Genomic DNA, 5267 nt, shown 5'->3' on the forward strand with positions numbered 1-5267 from the left:
GTTGTTCTGCCTCCAGAGCCCAAGACCAGAGAACAGTTGTTACAATGTGAGTCTCTTTATTGTGAAGTAACTAACAGTCTCTTTTTACTGCCACTCCTAACAATCCCTCTAGAAATATATAGCAATAGTAGATCTAATCAAAGACTGGGTATCTATCTGACTCCTCATATTTCTCTGATTTGATCTCTGCTGTGCTCTAATCAAAGACAGGGTAGATACAGTATCTGACTTAACTTATTGTTCTGACTCCCCTCATTGGTCTCTGCTCTTCTCCCAGATTCCTGTCAGCTCACACTGGACCCAAACACAGCACACAAACACCTCTCTCTGTCTGAAGGGAACAGAAAGGTGACCTGTACAGACCAAGACCAACCATATCCTGACCATCCAGACAGATTCACCACCTGGTGTCAGGTGCTGTGTAGAGAGGGTCTGTCTGGACGCTGTTACTGGGAGGTGGAGTGGAGTGGTAATGTTGTTGATACAGCAGTCTCATATAAAGACATCAGCAGAACAGAGACAGGTAATAGATTTGGATACAATAACAAGTCCTGGAGTTTACAGTGCTATAGTGATGGTTATTATTTCATACACAATAATGTTGAGACTAAAGTATCAGACCCTCAGTCCTCCAGAGTAGGAGTGTACCTGGATCACAAGGCAGGTACTCTGTCCTTCTACAGTGTCTCTGACACAATGACCCTCCTCCACAGAGTCCAGACCACATTCACTCAGCCCCTCTATCCTGGGTTTAATCTCTATAATGGTACTGCTGAGCTGGTTAAACTGTAGTAGGGTCCACATAGATACTAGTCATGCTGGTGTAGTCTATAGCTGAGCTGGTTAAACTGTAGTAGGGTCCACATAGATACTAGTCATGCTGGTGTAGTCTATATCTGAGCTGGTTAAACTGTAGTAGGGTCCACATAGATACTAGTCATGCTGGTGTAGTCTATAGCTGAGCTGGTTAAACTGTAGTAGGGTCCACATAGATACTAGTCATGCTGGTGTAGTCTATAGCTGAGCTGGTTAAACTGTAGTAGGGTCAACATAGATACTAGTCACGCTGGTGTAGTCTATAGCTGAGCTGGTTAAACTGTAGTAGGGTCCACATAGATACTAGTCATGCTGGTGTAGTCTATAGCTGAGCTGGTTAAACTGTAGTAGGGTCCACATAGATACTAGTCATGCTGGTGTAGTCTATAGCTGAGCTAGTTAAACTGTAGTAGGGTCCACATAGATACTAGTCGTGCTGGTGTAGTCTATAGCTGAGCTGGTTAAACTGTAGTAGGGTCCACATAGATACTAGTCATGCTGGTGTAGTCTATAGCTGAGCTGGTTAAACTGTAGTAGGGTCCACATAGATGCTAGTCATGCTGGTGTAGTCTATAGCTGAGCTGGTTAAACTGTAGTAGGGTCCACATAGATACTAGTCATGCTGGTGTAGTCTATAGCTGAGCTGGTTAAACTGTAGTAGGGTCCACATAGATACTAGTCATGCTGGTGTAGTCTATAGCTGAGCTGGTTAAACTGTAGTAGGGTCCACATAGATACTAGTCATGCTGGTGTAGTCTATAGCTGAGCTGGTTAAACTGTAGTAGGGTCCACATAGATACTAGTCATGCTGGTGTAGTCTATAGCTGAGCTGGTTAAACTGTAGTAGGGTCCACATAGATGCTAGTCATGCTGGTGTAGTCTATAGCTGAGCTGGTTAAACTGTAGTAGGGTCCACATAGACACTAGTCATGCTGGTGTAGTCTATAGCTGAGCTGGTTAAACTGTAGTAGGGTCCACATAGATACTAGTCATGCTGGTGTAGTCTATAGCTGAGCTGGTTAAACTGTAGTAGGGTCCACATAGATGCTAGTCATGCTGGTGTAGTCTATAGCTGAGCTGGTTAAACTCTAGTAGGGTCCACATAGACACTAGTCATGCTGGTGTAGTCTATATCTGAGCTGGTTAAACTGTAGTAGGGTCCACATAGATACTAGTCATGCTGGTGTAGTCTATAGCTGAGCTGGTTAAACTGTAGTAGGGTCCACATAGATACTAGTCATGCTGGTGTAGTCTATAGCTGAGCTGGTTAAACTGTAGTAGGGTCCACATAGATGCTAGTCATGCTGGTGTAGTCTATAGCTGAGCTGGTTAAACTGTAGTAGGGTCCACATAGACACTAGTCATGCTGGTGTAGTCTATATCTGAGCTGGTTAAACTGTAGTAGGGTCCACATAGATACTAGTCATGCTGGTGTAGTCTATAGCTGAGCTGGTTAAACTGTAGTAGGGTCCACATAGATGCTAGTCATGCTGGTGTAGTCTATAGCTGAGCTGGTTAAACTCTAGTAGGGTCCACATAGACACTAGTCATGCTGGTGTAGTCTATATCTGAGCTGGTTAAACTGTAGTAGGGTCCACATAGATACTAGTCATGCTGGTGTAGTCTATAGCTGAGCTGGTTAAACTGTAGTAGGGTCCACATAGATACTAGTCATGCTGGTGTAGTCTATAGCTGAGCTGGCTAAACTGTAGTAGGGTCAACATAGATACTAGTCACGCTGGTGTAGTCTATAGCTGAGCTGGTTAAACTGTAGTAGGGTCCACATAGATACTAGTCATGCTGGTGTAGTCTATAGCTGAGCTGGTTAAACTGTAGTAGGGTCCACATAGATACTAGTCACGCTGGTGTAGTCTATAGCTGAGCTGGTTAAACTGTAGTAGGGTCCACATAGATACTAGTCATGCTGGTGTAGTCTATAGCTGAGCTGGTTAAACTGTAGTAGGGTCCACATAGATACTAGTCATGCTGGTGTAGTCTATAGCTGAGCTAGTTAAACTGTAGTAGGGTCCACATAGATACTAGTCGTGCTGGTGTAGTCTATAGCTGAGCTGGTTAAACTGTAGTAGGGTCCACATAGATACTAGTCATGCTGGTGTAGTCTATAGCTGAGCTGGTTAAACTGTAGTAGGGTCCACATAGATGCTAGTCATGCTGGTGTAGTCTATAGCTGAGCTGGTTAAACTGTAGTAGGGTCCACATAGATACTAGTCATGCTGGTGTAGTCTATAGCTGAGCTGGTTAAACTGTAGTAGGGTCCACATAGACACTAGTCATGCTGGTGTAGTCTATATCTGAGCTGGTTAAACTGTAGTAGGGTCCACATAGATACTAGTCATGCTGGTGTAGTCTATAGCTGAGCTGGTTAAACTGTAGTAGGGTCCACATAGATGCTAGTCATGCTGGTGTAGTCTATAGCTGAGCTGGTTAAACTCTAGTAGGGTCCACATAGACACTAGTCATGCTGGTGTAGTCTATATCTGAGCTGGTTAAACTGTAGTAGGGTCCACATAGATACTAGTCATGCTGGTGTAGTCTATAGCTGAGCTGGTTAAACTGTAGTAGGGTCCACATAGATACTAGTCATGCTGGTGTAGTCTATAGCTGAGCTGGTTAAACTGTAGTAGGGTCCACATAGATGCTAGTCATGCTGGTGTAGTCTATAGCTGAGCTGGTTAAACTGTAGTAGGGTCCACATAGACACTAGTCATGCTGGTGTAGTCTATATCTGAGCTGGTTAAACTGTAGTAGGGTCCACATAGATACTAGTCATGCTGGTGTAGTCTATAGCTGAGCTGGTTAAACTGTAGTAGGGTCCACATAGATGCTAGTCATGCTGGTGTAGTCTATAGCTGAGCTGGTTAAACTGTAGTAGGGTCCACATAGACACTAGTCATGCTGGTGTAGTCTATAGCTGAGCTGGTTAAACTGTAGTAGGGTCCACATAGATACTAGTCATGCTGGTGTAGTCTATAGCTGAGCTGGTTAAACTGTAGTAGGGTCCACATAGATACTAGTCATGCTGGTGTAGTCTATAGCTGAGCTGGTTAAACTGTAGTAGGGTCCACATAGATACTAGTCACGCTGGTGTAGTCTATAGCTGAGCTGGTTAAACTGTAGTAGGGTCCACATAGATACTAGTCATGCTGGTGTAGTCTATAGCTGAGCTGGTTAAACTGTAGTAGGGTCCACATAGATACTAGTCATGCTGGTGTAGTCTATAGCTGAGCTGGTTAAACTGTAGTAGGGTCCACATAGATACTAGTCATGCTGGTGTAGTCTATAGCTGAGCTGGTTAAACTGTAGTAGGGTCCACATAGATACTAGTCATGCTGGTGTAGTCTATAGCTGAGCTGGTTAAACTGTAGTAGGGTCCACATAGATACTAGTCGTGCTGGTGTAGTCTATAGCTGAGCTGGTTAAACTGTAGTAGGGTCCACATAGATACTAGTCATGCTGGTGTAGTCTATAGCTGAGCTGGTTAAACTGTAGTAGGGTCCACATAGATACTAGTCATGCTGGTGTAGTCTATAGCTGAGCTGGTTAAACTGTAGTAGGGTCCACATAGATACTAGTCATGCTGGTGTAGTCTATAGCTGAGCTGGTTAAACTGTAGTAGGGTCCACATAGATACTAGTCATGCTGGTGTAGTCTATAGCTGAGCTGGTTAAACTGTAGTAGGGTCCACATAGATACTAGTCATGCTGGTGTAGTCTATAGCTGAGCTGGTTAAACTGTAGTAGGGTCCACATAGATACTAGTCATGCTGGTGTAGTCTATAGCTGAGCTGGTTAAACTGTAGTAGGGTCCACATAGATACTAGTCATGCTGGTGTAGTCTATAGCTGAGCTGGTTAAACTGTAGTAGGGTCCACATAGATACTAGTCATGCTGGTGTAGTCTATAGCTGAGCTGGTTAAACTGTAGTAGGGTCCACATAGATACTAGTCATGCTGGTGTAGTCTATAGCTGAGCTGGTTAAACTGTAGTAGGGTCCACATAGATACTAGTCATGCTGGTGTAGTCTATAGCTGAGCTGGTTAAACTGTAGTAGGGTCCACATAGATACTAGTCATGCTGGTGTAGTCTATAGCTGAGCTGGTTAAACTGTAGTAGGGTCCACATAGATACTGGTGTAGTCTATAGCTGAGCTGGTTAAACTGTAGTAGGGTCCACATAGTTACTAGTCATGCTGGTGTAGTCTATATCTGAGCTGGTTAAACTGTAGTAGGGTCCACATAGATACTGGTGTAGTCTATAGCTGAGCTGGTTAAACTGTAGTAGGGTCCACATAGATACTAGTCATGCTGGTGTAGTCTGTAGCTGAGCTGGTTAAACTGTAGTAGGGTCCACATAGATACTAGTCATGCTGGTGTAGTCTATAGCTGAGCTGGTTAAACTGTAGTAGGGTCCACATAGATACTAGTCATGCTG

At 43.9% G+C, this 5267-nt stretch overlaps 1 pseudogene across 1 annotated transcript in view; it reads left to right on the forward strand.

The window, feature by feature from the left end:
• The window catches only part of LOC145877396 (tripartite motif-containing protein 16-like), a 13622-nt pseudogene extending 9256 nt beyond the window's left edge, over positions 1-4366 (forward strand). Inside the window, exons 5-6 of the transcript XR_014391685.1 lie at positions 1-46; positions 278-4366. The exon at positions 1-46 is cut by the window's left edge and continues 14 nt beyond it. The product of XR_014391685.1 is annotated as a tripartite motif-containing protein 16-like (transcript). The remainder of the gene's footprint in view (positions 47-277) is intronic.
• The last annotated feature ends 901 nt before the right edge of the window (positions 4367-5267 follow it).

The sequence above is a fragment of the Salmo salar genome, unplaced genomic scaffold, assembly GCF_965601325.2.
Source record: "Salmo salar unplaced genomic scaffold, fSalSal1 ptg001067l, whole genome shotgun sequence".
In the NCBI taxonomy this organism is placed as follows: Eukaryota; Metazoa; Chordata; class Actinopteri; order Salmoniformes; family Salmonidae; genus Salmo; species Salmo salar.